The sequence below is a fragment of the Passer domesticus genome, chromosome Z, assembly GCF_036417665.1.
Source record: "Passer domesticus isolate bPasDom1 chromosome Z, bPasDom1.hap1, whole genome shotgun sequence".
Classification (NCBI taxonomy): Eukaryota; Metazoa; Chordata; class Aves; order Passeriformes; family Passeridae; genus Passer; species Passer domesticus.
Genome location: NC_087512.1, coordinates 43,680,130 through 43,699,706, shown reverse-complemented (window position 1 = coordinate 43,699,706; position 19,577 = coordinate 43,680,130). Strand labels below are relative to the sequence as shown.

The following is a 19,577-nucleotide window of genomic DNA, read 5'->3' as shown; positions in this document are numbered from 1 at the left end:
AGAACTCAGCAGTATTAACTCCCAGTGTCATGCAATTACTGCTTAGTACTCTGGTCCTCTTATGTAAAAAATCTCATGATCTGGTGAAATGTTTTGGAGTCTACTTTCTACCATTTTTCATAACCTTACAGGTTTATTTTTATTTTAATTTGAACACTTCCCTGTGGACTTTCTTCAGCCCCTTTTACTACAGACTTGCTTATGGCTAATCTGTGCTTTTGAGAGAAGAGATGAAGTCAGACTTCCAGCAGAATATAAGGGCTATCAGTGTTCAAGCTTTGCTACTTCTTTTCCTCAAATTTGTCTTTCATACTTCTAAATTTTACTTGTTTTATTTTATTTTCTGTGTTTGCACCCACTATTTGTGTTGTGGATAATCGTTCTTCTCACGCATTTTTGGCATTTCCTAAAGAATCATCATTTAATTTTTGAGACAGTACTCCAAGATAAACATCCTAACTCATCATGTACTTGGCCTACCATCCTGATTTGCTTACAAGGTGCTTAGTGCTTTATGTTCTGCATTTAATATTCTTTCTGTTATGACAAATTTATGACATGTTGTGTTCTGGAATTAGCTGTCAGTGAAGCAGGATTGTAGCTGTGTCTAACCCCACAGTCAAGGCAAATTGTAAAGCAATTGCAAGTATTGCACCCTAAGCCTCAACCTGTCATCACTGCTTTTCTTGTCAGTGTTTTCCTTTTCCCTTCATTGGTAAGTCTGTTGGTGTTGCAATTTGAGATTTGTGCGGCTCTCTAAGGCCCTCCATCCATACCCCTACCTTCAAGAACTCTAAATGCACAAACAAATGTGGAAACAAAACTAGAGCCATCATCAGACCAAAAAAATAAAAAGTTACGTCTAATCCTAACTCTCTTTTGGACTTTTTCTGGACTTTATGTTAAGCCAACATATTTTTTTCTGTTCCCTGGTCTATAAAGGTCTAAAAGATCGCTTAAAGTCCTCTTGGAGCTGAGTGAATTAACATTTCTAACATTTATTTCTCCCTTTGGTCTTTTTCACAAACTGTATGCAACCAAATCTATTCATTATTCAGAATGATTCACAATTTTCTTCAATGACTAATTCTTAACCAGCCCATAAATCTCAAACACTGAAGGAATACTACTGGAATCCAATGTGTTGTCTGGAAATCCTTTCCAGGTTGGCTAACTCTGTAAGTCAATCAATAAGAAAAGACAAAAGAATCTCAAATTTTTACAGAATTTGTTTGGTGGACAGCAAGATCAGAATGCTGAGTTTTTTGTGGCATGACTAAGTAATTAGGATATTATTACAACTCACTGCAGATACAATCCTCCTTTGCCAGACAGCATCTACCCTAATGTAAGGTATAAGATATTTTTGGTGAAATTTCTGTTTGAAAATTATAAACCCATGACATTTAATCTTGAAATGAAATAACTGAAAGTGAAAACTACACGGATTCCAACCAGTATTTTTTAGAAGAACACACCCTCAGGAGCAAATCAGCAGATTTATTCAACATAGCTTTTTTTCCCCCTAGCTATCAATGAATCAGCTAAGGCCAGATGCTGCAGTCCTGTCTTGCTCCAGATCAAGCAAACACCACTCCACCAACCATCAGCATCCCAACAGGTCTCTGAAAGCATGCTGCTTTCTATGATACTAAGATGGAATCTCTACAAGTCTGGTGGAGGACAAAGTCAGAATTCACAATGACCTTGCCAGACCGAAAACACAGTCTCAAAAAAGAAATGAGAGGACACAGTTAAATTAGTTTATTGTACCACTCTGTACTTTGCAGGGGGAATGACCATTTCCATAAATGGGAAAAAAACAGATGGCAAAGGACTGACAAGTTAATAGATCTTCAAGACAGATCCCAGGAACTATAATAGACTATAAATTGCAGGTGAATGAGCAGTGCGATACTACTAGAAAACTTGTGTGTATACATATATATTTTTTTTTTATTTTTTTTTTAAGTCAAATATTAGACAAAAACTTAAATGGCAAAAACATTATCAGACACCATAATTTTTTCATTCTACTGAGCACTACTGAAACTAGAGTTAAGGTCTAATGCCCAGTTTTAGATACTGCACTTCAAAAAAATCATGTGTATCAAATTGGAGACAATCCAGAGAAGAGAAAAAAAGAATGATGAGGCATCTGCAAAACACAAGCAATTAAGTAAGACTGAAATAATTGGATTTGTTTAGTCTAAAGTTAAAAAGATTACATGAGCCAGGGGTGCAGAAGGGTGGAGAAGGACAAGGCCTGAGGGAAAATAATGACAGTCTTTAAATATTTAAGAGGCTTCTTCCAATGGGAACGAAAAAAAATCATATACACTCTTGTCATTGGTAACAACAATAACAACAACAACGAAAGCTTCTGGTGAAATAAGAGAAACTGAAATTAAACTTCATGAAAAAGAATTTATAAAGTTAAAATAAGAAAGTACTATGATAGATATCAAAAGGATAGGATTTCTAACTGAAAAACTATAGCTTTTGAAAGAACAAATAAAAACAATACCTGTCTAGAGTAAATGAACTTTTCTAGTCCTTTACACCCTTCTTTTCTGTCACCATGATCATCTGTGCTACACAGATAATGTCTTGTAAGCTCAAAAACTGATTTCAGTAGAGTTCTGTGCCTGTCATTTATTTGCAAGTATTTAGCTACTTATTATGCCCTTAGGTCAATTACATTTTAAAAATTCATTAAAAACGTAATAATATAAATGCAATATGTATTTCTGAAGAAAACAGGAGCATCAGCTAATTAAGTCAATGTTTAAGACATCTACTTTTATTCCCTTTGCCCATATAGTTATCACAAATTGCATGCTATGTTCTCAGTCTATAATGAGATTTGTAATAAGGTATATTTCTCAGGGTCAATTGACATGTGAACATATAAAACATAGCCTCTTACTTTGACATACCCCTCAAAAATTCATGCCTCAGTAAGTCTTTCATCATAACTGAATTCCCAATCCACTCCTGTCCCTCCAGAAAAAACCAACCAACCAAACAAACAAACCTTTGTATGGAAAAAACCCAACTTTCTGACATTTTTAATGCATAACTCTTTCCTGAGACAGATCATTATTTACTCCTGTATCAAGAAAATTTGCAGCAGTATTCTTCATATCCAGTGTCATGTCATGACAAAGTTCAAGGAATAGAGAAGACATTACTGGCTTGCAAAATTGTCATGACAGCCACCAAACACAAATCTTTTATCTGTTCCTTAACAGGGACATGCTGGATGGAAAATAACAAAAAGAAATCTCAAGTGTCCAATAAATCTTTTATAGCGTGTCAACTGAGTCATCTTGGCAAGAACTGAGGAGATCAGAGCTCTATTGCTGATTCTGACAGCAATCAAACTATCTTGATCAATATCCTTCACAGCACTGCTTTTCTTCTTGTATTTCATTGATGCAGATTACACAAATCCATTGGAGTATTTTTTTCTACAGGTATGTAAAGTGACAAATCAGGTTTGTTTTGACTTCAGCCAGACACTGCAGTAAGGCCATTGAATAACTAATTTTTATGGTATATAGAAATCCTTGTGAAGATATATAGGTAGTGATCTCCAGTGGAAACCAAAAATTAACAGCACTGACTATTCTTTAAATTAAAAACAATGGGAAAATGTCAACACAGCTAAACTGCATGACAAGCAGAAATAAAGAATTATTGATTACTGTTCACAAGAACCTACAGGGCTTCTGCATTAAATATTGCTAAATCTTTCTACAGACAAACACAGTCACAACTATTTTCAGAAGATGGTAATGGATCAATACTTATTTTGCAGATACTTGTTATGCTAATCTGTTCACCATCATATTCATTAAAGAATATATTTATTAACCATACAGGAATGCACTACTTAGTAATATTCAGTATATATGATAAGTACTACATTTAATTTATAACTTGCTTCTTTTGTAAAGTTACTTGGAAAAAAAAAAAGGACCAAAAAGGAAAAATAAAAGAACCTAGTTGCCAGCAACTTTTGACTATGATTCACCCCCTGTTAGGGAGGAAAAATGCAAATAGTCATTGGGAAAGACAAAACAGCTGCTTATGGGTCTGACAGACTGAATAAACTTCCCACTGAAACTGGGATCTTGCACAAACTTATAAAAAAAAAAGGAATTCTCCATAAAAGTTTAAACTCTTGTGCCACTAGTGATCATATGAAATTGTCTCAGCAAGACATAGCCTGTGACAGAAAACAGCACACAATTTTTGATTATGCCCTTACTTGTGTTTGTACATTTGTCTTAATTCTGAAGAGGATCACCACTTACTCTCTAGTTTCTATGGCTAAGAAACTGAACAGGTTTAGAGTATCCACTGCATAACTGCTCTTTGGAGCCTCTCACTTCAGTCAAGTCTGTTGGCTTCAGGGCGTACAGAGACATGTTCACTGTTCTTTGAATAATGATTTTGACCATCACAAGTAGAGTCAATAGAAATAAGATCAACATCTTTCACTGCCGCGGGCTTAGAGCAAATGCTGCTTTTCAGCCATCCCTATGCTGTTTTATCCTCAAGCAGCCAAATAAGATCAGAACTGATAAAATAAGAATAGCTGCCATCCTGTTACAGCCACCAACTCATGAAGACTATACAAACCCAAAGGATTCATTAGATGACAAAGAAATAATGGGTGTTTTTTTTACTGGAGGAAGAAAATTATACTTTAAAAAATTGCAGTAATATATTCTTACTTTTTAAAGTAATTTTTCATCTTTTTGAGAAGTTATTTCTTTTCACTGTTTACTATAGTAATTTTTTACTTTCAGACTGAGGAAGAAATTACACATAGAGGCTTGGGAGCTGGGTCAATGAGACTGAAAAATTCCTGCCAGGCTGGAGGAAGTAAGGGTTCCATTTTAAGTTCTATCTCATTCAATTCACAGCACATTTTTCATTCCAACTAAAGCAAACAAACTGTAGCAAACAAACTATAGATGTTTTGTGGTGGATTCATAATACATTATTTTTCTAATTCCTTCATGAACTTTTTTTCCCCCTAGTTCTGTGGCTAAGTTACAGCTTCTCTGAATACATATTAGTCAGGACAGGAGCTACACCCACTCTAGGTGGTTTCAATTCAATACACCCAAGTGCCACTCACTAAAAGGTCAGGATAATAAGGTGCATCTGGATAATCTAAGAGGTATAGGTATTAGTTCCTAAAGATTTGATTTCTTCTCTATTCTTATAATGTATTCGTACAATACTATAGGTCTTCTGAACATTTAAAGGTTACCTGGTTCTGTTGTATCTTCAAAGCATAGAAAAGTGATTGGCATTTTCTGTCTTTGTAACAGCCCTAATTGTGACTTTTACTGTAACTAATATGATTGTTATTCTATTTATTTCCATTAGCATTGCTTCTAAGTATTATTTGTGATTGTTTCTAACACTACTATTATTTGACTGCAGTTGTCAGATAAATCATCCAAAAAGTGCTTGTGAAGGAAGGCAAAGAGGAAACAGAATTTCACTCTGGACCATACAGAATTTGGAGATCCCTTAGAAAAAGCTTTTCTTTTTTTTTTTACCTCTGTCAGGGTCAGGATTGAAGGCACTTGAGACAATAGTTCGCGTTCAGACTCCAGTGTCTATTGTTTCTTATCTATGTTACAGCCTCACTGCAGTGAGTTCTGCAGTCTTTCATTAGCAAGGCACAAAATGACTAACTATGTCTTGTTACAAGGTCTTTTGAGACTAAACTATCCAACTAAGAAATGACACCTAGATTATTTTCCCTTTTAACCCAATAACTGATCACGCGAAGCCCGCAATGAGGACTTTTCGGTCCAATTACAAAATGCCACCCAAACCCATGAAGAAGAAGGAAGAAGATGGTGAAGAAGAACCTGCCTCCATGCTAACACCTCCATCTTGCTTAATATTTATTTCTATATTCTAAAATCCCAAACTCTAAGTTTTCCACCCTATGGTATTACACACTTCTAACCAACTACTAACACCCATAATCCTAGTGATATTAATCAATTTTGAAAGCCTTCTCCACAGCCTCAGGTCAAATGCAGTGGTCTCTTACAAGCCTGTACCTCTCAGCACAGAAAATTTAAAATTCCCAGCATCCCAGGTTCCAACAGTTTAGTATATGTACAACAGAATCTCCTCACAGCATACCTCTGCAAGACACTCACCCTGAGTCTGCATAAAGTCTGCATTATGTGCAGCAGGGAAGACGAAAAGAGGTTTCCTTGTAATCTAAACAGTGGAGGAAATGTCCACAGCTCCATGAGGCAAAAACAGCTAAGTGACCTTTTCTGCTTGAAAGTTTGCTGCCACGCTGAGTACCTGCAACTCTGGAAACACAGCCAGCAGGTCTGTGATTAAACTAAAAGAAGAAAAGGAAGGAAGAGCCAGCTGGAGACACTGAGAACCTTCTGTTGGGTGATAGAGACATCTATAATCTGACATACTGCAGCCTTCAGCAGCCGAAGACTGTGTGCAGGCCAGCATGGAGAAATGTTACATATCGACAGAGCACAGTTCTTCAGACTTCATCTCAACCCTGCTGAGCAATTGAGATCTGGAATGTGGGCTGAATAGATACATTTGATCTAAAGGAGGACAGCACATTTGTGAATAGAGGGGTTTAAGCCAGAAGTCCCAAATTCATGGGCTATTTCCATTATCTCTGTGTATGCTCTGTAAGCTGTTGCTTATCAAGACTCTCATCAGACTTACTCCACCTTAACAACAAACACCAAAATCTACTTGACAGAAGTAAACACATGCTGATATCTTTGAATTTATAAACTGTAAGCCAAGAACTAAATAAGAATATTAAGATGCAGCTTTCATTAAGTTGTCCATTTACAGTACTTTGTGAACAATTCAACAACACTAGTATTAAAACTCTCTGATACATCATGCTTCAGTTGTAGCTTTGTTCAGCTACTCATCACAGAGGTACCTACTGCACAGTTCTTTGGACCATTTATTTTAACAACTTAGCTGTCCTGAACTCACTTTTAAATTGCTCATGTTCTGCGTTTCTATTTTTGCCCTCGGTTTACAACAAATTGAATTTTCTGTTCTAATTGTGGGAAATTTAATATTTCTCTTGCAAGCATTAGTATTTCTCCATTATAACTAGCAAAAATCATACAGGATTAAAGACCAGATCAGAAGATATTTCAAAAGTCTCAGGAATCTGCAATGTTGTGTTTTCATTAGCCTCTCTGTGCCAACATAGAGATATTTTAATGGATATTAAAAGAGGAATCAGGTCTCAGATGTACCACTAGATTTTATCTTGTTTGGTATTCAGGCCTAGGTTTAAAGCTTAATCAGCATCAGGATTTGTGTTTGGCTTCAGCAGAATCAAAACTTTACAATGGTACTTTGAAGTTTTGCAGTTAAACTTGTGGTTTAGCACTGTGAAAATCTGAGCTCTGTTCTGCTCAGCTCAACTCAATTCCTGTCTGAGCTCCAGCAAGCCCCTGAGCTGCCGTCCACCTTGGCACACTGCCTGGTTTGAAACAGAGTCTGCCTTGTTTGTTCAGTACAAATTCCTGAAACCCAAGATTCCTACTGTGTGTTTTACATCACAAGGGGACCCTGATGTTGGTTGAAGCCTCATAAATCTAAAAAAAATGCATATACTCCTGAGCAGGGAAACCTTACAGACATGCTGTCCTTGTAAGGTATTGGTTTAGAGTCATAACCGGAAAAAGCCGTCTCTCTGAGTTTAGGTAGAAGTAGAAATAGAGTGTACGAGTGACTATGCAACCAGAGACGTGAATCCTTCAATTCAAGTAAAATTAGGAAGGAGGCTTACCTCTCAAGTTCCCAGTTTAGAATATTTCTATTTTAAAATTAAATCTTTCAGTACTATTGTCAGATAAGATAACCAACTGCACTTCCGTCTTATAAATATCACTTGAAGTGTGTGTTACTAACTTGAAAAAAGAAAAGGGGGGAAATGGAAAAACAAAACAAACAAACAAAAAAAAAAACAGAGGTTTTCATTTTATAGTGTTAAATGTAGGTTTGGGAGGAGGAAAAGCTATAGCCTCATTGATTATGTTTTTAAGAAGCCATATGTAAGTGATTATAGCAACATATCCTGAAGACCATATCCTCATTAAAAAACCATTCTCTGCTTTTAGTCTGTTTCAGGTTTAGAACACCAACAATTTCCTCTACAGCTGATAAAGCCATGGTTTCAGGATATGAAGAATGCAAATACTAATTCAAGAAGGTAATATGTCTAAATTCTTCAGGTTGGAATTAATTAAAATTGTAAAGTAAGAGGAGGAAGTTGATAGTAAAAGTAATTCCTTGGAGCTAGCATTGAAATTAAGACTTTGTCCCTCCACTAAGTTAGTAAAAACTTTCTGATACACTTAAACAAAAATATACTGTCTGAAAATTGAAAGACTAGCAAAGGGGGAAATAATCACAATACAGCAGGAAGTAGATCCTCAGCTTTTGCGGATCATCTGTAAACCTCTTCAATACTGCTATCTTCACTACAAAACTGGAGGAAATGTCTAAGTAAGGTTAATCGACTCAGCCAAGGCTGAGAATTGTTACATGGAGTCATAGATTGGAGACAAACATATGACATAACACTGTGGATCATCAGCAAACAGCAATGAGTTTAATATGGCTGCCCCTTTTATAGGGACTTTGGATTTCCTGAGCGCAGGTAGTTGATTGTTTGGGACCTCTCTCTTCCCCAGGTTCTGCCCAGTGGTGTATCAGAATCTAAGCTAGAACAGCTCAGATTGTCATCTCATCTCTACATTTGACATTATATCACCTTAGTTGAAAAATCACCTGAGACCACTGACCTTGACAGAAAACACTGAAGTTCTTGAGGAGCATTTCAAAGCAGCCTTCACACTGCTCTTAGGTATCTAGAGGATGCCATGGCAAGAACCTTAAGCACTAGAATTTCATGCCAACAAGTTAGACTTGTGACAATAATGACAAAAATGTAGATGGTTACTGTTCAGGTTAGCTGAAAAAATTAGCTCACGTACATGACGTTTATCCCAGCTTTACCCTCAGGTCTGTTAATTCTTTGAGCTTTCCTTGACAGCTAGCCTGGAGAAGCACAGGGATCAGTTCCCACAGCAAATTAATGTCTCTGTGATACATTTGTGGGGATGTTACTGGAGTATCTCAACCAAGGAGTTGAGAAAACCACCTCACAGGTAAAAGAATAACTCTCATTTTCACGACTGCATACAATGCTGAGTCATTTCTAGGAAATCAAACCCAGAATACCTGGCACCATAAATAGCAGCTCAACAGAAGATCACACAGCATCAAACTTATTTCAGTAGTAGCCTCAATCCTGACTAAAACTTTTGGACAGTACCAGGCCACCATAACTGAAAACAGGTATATTCCTCAATAAGGCAATATGGAGAAACCTATAGGAAACCTTGTGAAAAGTAAAGCATATGAAAAGTCTAACAAGAGTTGGAATTAGATTAAAATTGTGGCAAACCATTCTTTGGTGTCACAGGGGATCATCAGTAGGGGTCCTGATATCAGGGATCTGTAGGCTGCTGATTGAAAGAAATGATGATTGGAATAGTTGAACTGAAAATGTAAGAAAAATACAAGTGCTAGAAAAAAATCCAAGAACAGGTACATCATGGAGTTGCCATCTGAGAGTTCCTTGGGCTGAGGTTCAACTGACTTTCTCCATTTCATAAAGGGCCTGGTGAGCTCCTGACCAACATGACAAAAGTCACCTAGGCAACAAAATAACCAACAAAGTATCTGTGAACTGTGACCACTGCAGTTATTGCACAGTTACATGGTGGCAATAAATCATTGCATCAATGCAATCACTGGTTGACTTCACACCTATTTTGCAGCAGCATTTCCAACCTCAGCTTTAGAGTTATATCCTTGGGTAGTTTGTGGTCACTGCATAAAGCAAAATACATTGAAGTTCTTCTGTTTACAAAGCATAAAGAATTAAATTTCTGGACATATTTGTAAACTCTGCAACATCTAAAGGGAATGGTTCAGGCCTTTTTCACCTACCATTTTTTTTTGCGTGATTCCTAAGACCATTCTCTCTGACACAACAAGACTGTAAATATAATTCCAAATGGTGAAGAACTGAAAAGGTTAGAGAATATTTGCAAATGTAAATTTTAAGCTCAATTAAATGAATTGGTTCATTGGGCTTTATTACTAACAAACACCTAAATACAAATTTGCTTGTGTATGCAAACAAATTTAAAAGGCAATAAAAGAAATATGAGCAGAAATAAAAACTTATGACTGCACATTAAACACCTTCCTCCCAAACAAAAGCAAGGATGGAAATTATCCTGCAGTTCTTTGCACAGTTTTTCTGGCCCTAATTTTTAATTAGTCAGTTTATGTTTAAGCCACAGTGACTCCTTCTAACTTATATAGCAGTATGTCTTAAAATATTAAGAATGCCATTTCCTGTTGCTATACCAAGTTGCAATAGGATTTTTGGTAGGAAAATATCAATATGCATTAGAAAGTCAATGACTTACCAAGTAAACTCACAAAATTACTTCTCCACCTGCCTACACACATGGATTAATTTTGATTTGCTTTGCTATTCCTATTTTCTTGTACATGCAGAGAGACTACACTAAAATGTAATCTAGCCTTTCTCATTGCAAACCCTTTAAAGAGGGAAACTTCTGAAGTGAGAGAAAAAAAAAGAAGCTTGAGCATTTTTGAGACCACTTTTAAAAATGTTAAAACTGTTCAGAATTTTATTTCCAACTTAGTGAGAATGGTATGAAAAAGAAAAAAGTTACAAAACTATGCCCAAGTCAATTTGCTAATCCGTGATATAGCTAATCTTTGTTTCACTCTGTGCCACCTAGTTATGTAAATTAATACAGGCAGATCTGACTTTCATGTCATTTTCTGCTCAGATAAGACAAACCTCTTATTGGAAGCTAAACATTTTCACCACTCACTTATACAAGAGTGAGGGAGGAAGAAAAGTAGATTAATCGTAACAGCGAAGGAGCACCAAATCTGGGTGCACTCGGTGCACTGGTACAGAAGGTGCTTGATCCTGACTGCGCCCTCTGATCTTGACGGCACAAGTGGGAGTTATTAATCAATCTCTGGATAATCCCCTCATAGTAAGGCACATGTCATCTCCTGTGTGTTTCAGAAGTTTGTTTGAAAATTTTGGAACTTGAGGGCTAAGTTGATGTGTATGGACTGGGGATGAGGGAAATTAGATTTAGACTAGGATGGTTTTCAAATTTCTGCCACCTCCCTAGGAAGTCTGAAGCATCAGAGTGAACATCAAACTGAAGGATGATTGCATTTCTCCTGAATTTGCACCCAGTTGTACTTGTACATAGATTATGAAGCTTTCATAGGCACCTTCAGGAAGAAGCCCAGGATTCAAAAGTGTCTGTTTTGATCTTCCAGTTTCCTTCCAGAGGTCACAGTCAGAAGCTCTCATCCACAAAGACTTTGGCAACCACAGAGGAATACCTCTGAAAAGACAATCTTTGCAAAACTATATGTATCTTTCAGAAACCTTATACAGTCTCGGCTTCACTGGCTTGAGAAACAGCTCAGGTATCCCTCAAGACTGCACAGAAATGTTAGTTATACAAACACTTGGTCAGATTCTTCTGTGAATGAAAATGTAGTGAAGGCAAAAAAGAGAACAATTTAACTGCTTGTCTGTGAAGAGGAAAGGAAGGCTACAAGGAGAAGAGGAGGCTGGATAGTGATAGCTTCATGTTTTCAAGAGAGGAACAAAAGCACAACAAGCCTTCTGGCCTCTGAGCTTCTGAGTGTTTCCCAGGGTACAGAGATCACACTGAGAGGAGAACAGGTGAAATAAAAAGCCCACAGGACAGAAAACCAGTGAAAGAAAGTAATTTAATTTGTTCAAAAATTCTGCAGATCTACCATTTCATCTTAAATTATTTTGAAATGCAAAAGGAGAAAGGAAGGAAAAAGAAGACATTTAAATTTAATTAAGCTACCAAAAGAGTATGAGAGCATGAAAAATAGCATAGGTCAGAAAACTCTGCAGGAGGAGTCTGACAAACCACCATGATGAACAGAAATTGAACTTTGTCTCTTGATTCCAAATATATGATCCATCACAATCCTGGCCTGTCATCTGGTAAGGTCAAGAGTCTCTGTCTTCAGCTGTTAATTTTCTACCCCTCTTGGCTTCTAACAGGAGTTTCTTGAATCGATGCAGTGTTTACTGAGACACAAATGATAACCATCAAAACATCTTCAATCTGATAGGCTCATGTGTGTGGTATGGCAGCCTAATATGCTGGAAGTAAAGCTGTATAAAAGCTACCATTTAATAAAGTTCTCTTAGCTACATATAGACTATTAATACCTTGTGGCTTCTAGGAAAGTGCAATCAAGAAATTAACAAAATGGGCTCTGCTCAAGAAGGAACAAATCCCCTGCAAACAGGGGATAAGTTGTCATAAGATATTAAAAAAATCTTTTCTCAGCCTAAGTGTTCCAGATGATTGCAACCTTGTATTAAACAGCTTTACATGGTGTATTGGGGTTTTGTGGCAAACTTTATGTAGCAGGGGGCTACAGAGCTGGATTCTGTGAGAAGTTTCCAGAAACTTCTCTTGAGTCCAAGACGGACCCATCTCTGGCCAAGGTCAAAACCATCAGGTGGCAGTGACTCTGGAACAATGTACTCAAGAAGGGGGAAAAAAACCTGTGCAGCAGCAATCACAGCCAGAGAATGGAGGAGTGAGTGCACATGACAGCAAGAGCCCTGCAGACACCAAAGTCAGGGAGAAGGAGGAGCAGGAGGTGCCCCTTTCCCTGCAGCTGCTGGTGCAGACCATGGTGAGGCAGCTGTGCCCCTGCAGCCCGTGTGGTTCCACAGTAGAGCAGAGATCCACCTGCAGCCATGGAGGACCCCACTCTGGAGAAGATAAATGTGCCTGAAGGAGACTGTGACCCTGTGGGAAACCTCTGCTGGAGACTCTTGGCAGGTCCCATGAAGAGAGGAGCCCAGCTGGAGCAGGTTTGCTGGCAGGACTTGTGACCCCACAGGAGAGCACTACAGAGCAGCCAGGCCCTGAAGGCAGGGATTCATGCTGTGGAAGGGATTTGCACTGGAGCAATTGGTGAAGAACTGCAGCCATGGGAGCAGCTCACACTGGAGAAGTTCATGGAAGTCTGTCTCCTGTGGGAGGGACCCCTCACTGGAGTAAGGGAAGACTGTGGGGAATCCTTCCCCTGACGAGGGAAGAGCAGCAGAGACAAGGTCTGATGAACTGACTACAACCCCCATTGCCTACACCCTGCATCAAGGTAGAGAAAATAGTGAGTGAAGCTGAATCTGGGAAGAAGGAAAGCGTGGGGAGAAGATGTTTTAAGATTTGGGTTGTACTTCTCATTATTCTCTGATTTGATTGGAAATAAACTAATTTCTCTAAGTTCAGCCTGTTTTGCCCCTGCTGGTAATCGGTGAGTGATTCCCTCCCTGTCCTTATCTTAATCCACAAGCCTTTGGCTGTATTTTCTCTACCCTGTCCAGCCAAGGAACAGAGGGATAGCATGATTTTGGTGGGCACCTGGTAACTAGCCACAGCCAACCCACCATATACATGACAAAATAATGTTAAAGCAGATAACTTAGTATTATTTTAAATAAGCAGATCAGCTGCTTGACAGTAGCAGGTACCTCAGAGAATGAAATAACAACGACATTTTAAATCTATAAAATAATTTATGTTCCAGAGGGTCTCAAAACACTTGGGGAGCATTTTGTTCATTACAGGAACTCCAAAGAAACCTCATATACCCTTCATAATTAGCAACAAAGAAAACAAATCATGAGCAATTTCTGTGTATTTTGTAAATATTGGCATGTTTCGTTCTAAATAGCTTTAGTTGCACAGCTGTAAATTTAGTAAACTCATCTTAATCATGAAATACATAATGAGTAAAACCACTTAATTAGTATATCTCCCTCAGAAATTATTTACCTAATGAGATGTAATTACGGTGAATGCTGTTTAATTGGAACACAATTAGCATATGTTCCATACCATGGTACTTACTCATTACCAAGGACATTCTATGGTGGTTAACCAGGTGTTAAAATCACTGCAAAATTTTAACTTTCCACCAGCTGATAACACAAGTTGCCAAAAAAGACAGTTTATGTGAACAGAATGTGATTTCTGTTCTTGCATTTCTGTTCAATTATAGTATTTTATGTCAGCTTTTTCCCTAATTCTAAAATCAGAGACTTAAAAACTGAATGCTAGGAAGTATTTGTAATTTCCTTCTTTTGGGCAAACCAAATTCCGACAGGCAATTACAGAACTTATTCACAGTCATAAGAATTGCACATGCAAATGGAACATGGGTCCAAAATATGGTTCTCAAAATATCTCACAACCACAAAAGCCACTTAATCAGGACTCCAGTATATCTAATTAGATTTTCCAATTACCAAAATAAAAATGTACCCCAAACCAGCTGTAAATCTGAGGGGGGAAAAAAAAAAAAAGATTGGCAGAGATGTTGCCTTATCCTCTCTGTGCCTGCAGCTGCTCTGTGATGAGCTGGCAGCTGAGCACTGTTCACTTAAGAGGACTGTGGCAGCAGACAAGGTGATGGGGTCACCAGTTCACCCAGTAAAGGGGCAGAGGCAAACCAGGCAAACACAATCCTGAACTAACAGGGCACTCACTGACAGCTGGAGGTGACATGTTTTCTTGTGAACTAGTAATAGTTTAAGGACATACTGCTCCAAAATGCATTTTAAATTCACATTTATTCATTTAGAGACAGAATCTTAGCCCACTTCTGCTTCTACCAGTGGAATAAACATTCAAGCAACTGCACTGCAGGGACTGCTGAGATGAACCCACTTGCCCATTCTCTCTGTTACACTATATGGTGATCTCAAAACAGTTTTCCAAAAGATAAATGAAGCTGTCAGAGCTCAAATGACCTTTATCTAGCACTGGAACCCATATGGCTGTGTCTGTGCCATGAAACCACTGCAGTCATTGGGGCCTCTCAAAGTGAAATCCTCACTCACATTTTCACGGCACTGGAATTCACTAGGTGCCTGGGACAACAGTGCTCCAACCAGGTTGCTCTGAGAACCAGAGGTGCATATAGACCACTACCACTTCAGCTCATTATTGAACAGTGACAACAAATAAGGCAGCATGGAAAAACCTTGACATATGAAATCTAACTTCACCAAGCTACATCTTTTGACAGGGAGCATCATGGGCAAAGGTTGTTACATCGCCTGATAGACCACACACAGGAAATCTGGAGCAGGCATTATATCTGTGAGCACACAGAAGCAGAGACACCCCCACTGCCCTTATCTCATAAAGCTCTTCTTTCACTGTTCAGAAAAAGGATAAGTCCATGGGATGTCAGCATCATATCTTCAGTGCCCCTCAGACCATCCTATCCACTTCATGAACAAACACATGAAGTTCACACACATGGCACATTCTGCTTGCAGTTTCACTTGATGTTTGTCCATCTTCATCATCCAAGGTCTACAGCCAGTGCTCGTGAGTATGCAGGCAGCCACTGTCATTGAGACGGCTTCTTGGGGCTAAGGGCTGGCTTGCACTGTGCCTTCTAGATGAAAACAGGCAGAGGGAGGAAAGAAGGCACAGGCTTGGCACTGCCTGCCCTTGCATTGAGAATGTCTATCATCCATTTCATAATCACCACCACATGCCAGGAAAAGGGCCAGATTTCCTAATCTAATTTGCAGCTGAAGCAAAGTCCCTCATCCTTGTCCAGGGACATCCTCAAAATGCTCACATAGCAGTCAAGTGAGACTGCTGTAAAAAAAATTTGTCTGTAGGAAGGAGACAAAAGTTCTCTTTATCTTCAGAATAATTTGGATAATGTTCTCTCCTGGATCAGGATGTTCTGAATGCACATGGTGATTGCTCAATGTATCTAGGACAGGCCTTGTCACAGAGAGAATGATGCACTTCACTCATAAAAGAGATGCAACAATATACTTAATTTATAGAAAGCTGTGAGTTTACAAAGTGCAATGGTAAATGCAACACTGGTTTAATGGCAAGGCATACTCAACTATTTACTGTATAGAAAACACAGTCAGACAAAACTCTCAGTGAGAGCTCACAGGCTTACATGTGAGAAAAGACCAACCCAGTGGCTATTGCATCTATATTTAAACATTTCAAAAAGTTAGATCTCACATTATTTCAGCTCTACACAAATGAAAAGGATTGACTCATGATGTTAAAAGCACTCCTGTGCCCATTGGGTCTGCTCTGTATCACCCAGGAAGAGCAACTGCCTGGACAGATAGCCTGCAGATGATTGTTTTAGGGCCTGAACTGGACTACATACTAAGACAGGAGACACTCTTTTCTGCCCATTGTGATTTCTACATGATGGCAATACTCTAGAGTATCATCTTTGCTCACAATCCCTGCAAATAAAATTTAATTCTGTCATGTAAATGAGGAACAAAATATTATTTTGGCATAGGTTAGGTGTGTATCACTTGCATATGTTTTTTGCCTCTTGACAAGGTGCTCTGGGGCCAATACAAACTGCCACACCATTGATCCACAAATCCAATGTTCTTATTCTTACAGTTCCAGTGCAGTAGCCTTAAACCATCTTCCTCAGGCATGTCAGGTTCAGCTGACCTCCAAACAAGCACTTCTTCTGTGGGAGTACTGGGGTAGGTTCCCACATCTCCCCACTATTGCTACAATGTGCTGGTAAATTTGTGGCATAAATCAGCCTGCTCCACACAGAGAGGCCAAAAGCAGGATTGAAGTTGATTGGAGCAAGCATTAGACATGCTTTGCTGAGGTCCTCGGGGACAGATAATATCTATTTACCTATTAATGTGCAATGTGCCATAGGGTGTAACTGGAGTAACATTCAGGGTATGGGTATTAAATAAGGCACATTCTACTGAACTGGGCCTTTGGGATGACCTCACAGATCAGCATGAATATAGATGTTAAAGCTACAAATCGAAAGATTTTCAGCATCCCTTAAGCCTTGAAGCCCTTAACAACCACAACACCCAACAGACCTTACAGGTACTTTATTTTCAGTCTAAATTATGTGTGTTAAGTAGATAGCTTTCACTATCAGCTGATAACATTGAACAGGTAAAAAACATTATGCAAAAGCCCATCAAAGCACAGAAGAGGTATAGTAAAGAGGTAGTAAACGTATTTGAATGATTACCACTGTTCTCTGTCTTTTGTGCAGTTTTAAGTACCCACAGAATCACACATAGTACTAATAGCTTTAGCTCTTTTATATCCTGATGTTCATGTCTTTGGGATGTTCAGAGTGACTCTGCCTTCCCTTCTCCAGTGACATCCTCCAAAGAAGTTACTTTGGGTGTTCTTTCTGATTTGTCTATGCCACAAAAAGCATGTCAGAAATCTCAGACTGGGAAAAATTTCAGAAGTGTTTATATTTCTGAACTGGCAACTTTCCAAGAGTGCCTGGGAGCACTATTCCTGAAGAATGAGGGGGAAAAAAAAAAAAAAAAAAAAGTGCATTTAATCTCATCCTACTGTGCTGTCTGCTTGCTTAAGTTTGCCAAGCAAGGAAAGTGCACATTAAGAAAACCTTGCTCAAGTAACAACCTGATTTCAAGTCTCACCTCTCACAGACAAGGAAACTGACAGCTACTGGTATTAACAGAGTAAAAGGCACACAGAGCCACTTTCAATTTGGAGGTACTTGTAGGCCACAGGATATCAACGGGGTTGGCAAAGTTCTACAAAGAAAAAACCCCTCCATAGATTTAGTACAAATTTCCCAATATCATTTGCTTTAATAAGACTGTAGCAGTGCATCTGAAGAAATATATTTTCTATCAATGACTTTCCTGAAGAGAAAGTAACATAACATTCAACTTCTGCCACTTGAAGCTGGCAGAAATACTGGAGAACTTCGTGTTAAGTGCAGAGGATTTTGTTAGCTCCACACTGTGCAAGTAAAATCCTGAGCACAACACTGAGTTTCTCTGCCATGAGTTTTTCCATTCTTCTTGCAGGAATACTGATGCTTACAGAATTGCCAGCCTTCTTAGCATTTGATATACATGACTGAATCTCCTGACAGGAGGCAAGGTGTTAGAATAAAAATACTAGAAATGCTTACTCACTGAGTATCAGAAAACATTGATATTACACATTGCAATATTCCAGAAGTCCATTGAAAACTGTTAAAACTGTTTCTCATTAACTCAGAAAGTTGTTCTGTTTTTTAGGATTAGTTAATGAGATTTCATCCTTCAAAGCTATGATGTGAATTTGGGTTTCTAGTGAAATTAAAAATAGAATTTTGCTTCATTTCAGTCTAAGTCCTCAGCTGTGTGAATCTGATAAACTCTGGAGTACATTCTGTGTTTAAATTCAAAACAATTCTGTATTTAAGGCATAACAAAGGCTTAGTAAAAAAGACTGCAATATACTGTGTTCTCACTAAAATAGCATGATAGACAAGCAGAATTTAAAAACAAAAAACCAAAACAGGGTTACTGCACTTATATTATGTCAAATTTCTGTTTTCTCCTCAATATGTAGAAAACCAGTTCTAGCTAGAAGCCTCCAAAAGAGACAACGCTCCAAGAGAGTTGTCTAAGCCATGTCTACATGACACCAAGCATAGACAACAGTAAGTGAAAACCACACTGGCCTCAGAGCCAATACAGGATAGCTGCTGTTGCACATTTTATTCCATAGGATGCAAGAGCTATTATCTTGGGCATAGTGCCATGGTAACACATGAATAGGAACAAGGTTTTACTTGCAAGACATTATCTGCTTTCAGGAACAAGGCACTATAGCCAAACAGTGCTGTGCTGCACTTTGTGATCCTCATGCACATTTGAAATCTTCATACCTTCATACACAACAAAGAAGTTTGTCCCTAGGAAAAAATAACCAAAAAAAACAAGATAGGCTTCAGACTGTTCATTGGACGTTTTCATTAGAAAATACTATGTTGGAATAGATGCAACAGTGCTTCACAAAGCTGCAAATGTACATTACCCTGAGGAAAAGATGCCCTCATTTTCCAGCTCCATCCAAGATTTTGTTCTCCTGTGGATTCAGTAAAAAAACTGCTGCAAAGAAAAGACAAACCATTTTGGGAGATAAGATGCACTTAAAATTTAAAGTGAGCAGGAGGTGCAGTCAACTACCTGCTGAGCCATCTGAGTTCAAAGATAAAAGCCAGTATTCACCAAGGCTTTCTTCACAAAGCAGCACTGATTCCCCAGCATGCTCATTCTTAAATAAAACCCAGTAGCAACAAGGATCTCATCTTCCTACAGAAATGGAAGCAATATCAAGAAGAGGGAGTTCTAATACGGGGCCATGAATCTCGGAATTTTTGTTAGAGATGCATCAGCAAATGGAGGCTTAGACAGAAGGTGTATGAAGGAACATTCTCTTGTGCCTTCTGTGCTGTATCTGTAGTAAGTAAGACACTGATATAACCATAATTGGTTCTTTATG

General features: G+C 38.4%; 1 long non-coding RNA gene across 1 annotated transcript; it reads left to right on the top strand.

Moving 5' to 3' along the window:
- Window positions 1-15,447: 15,447 nt before the first annotated feature.
- Window positions 15,448-18,186, top strand: LOC135289984 (uncharacterized). The gene is made up of 3 exons (XR_010352732.1): window positions 15,448-15,602; window positions 16,677-16,765; window positions 18,110-18,186. It is a non-coding gene; the product is annotated as an uncharacterized LOC135289984 (long non-coding RNA).
- The last annotated feature ends 1,391 nt before the right edge of the window (window positions 18,187-19,577 follow it).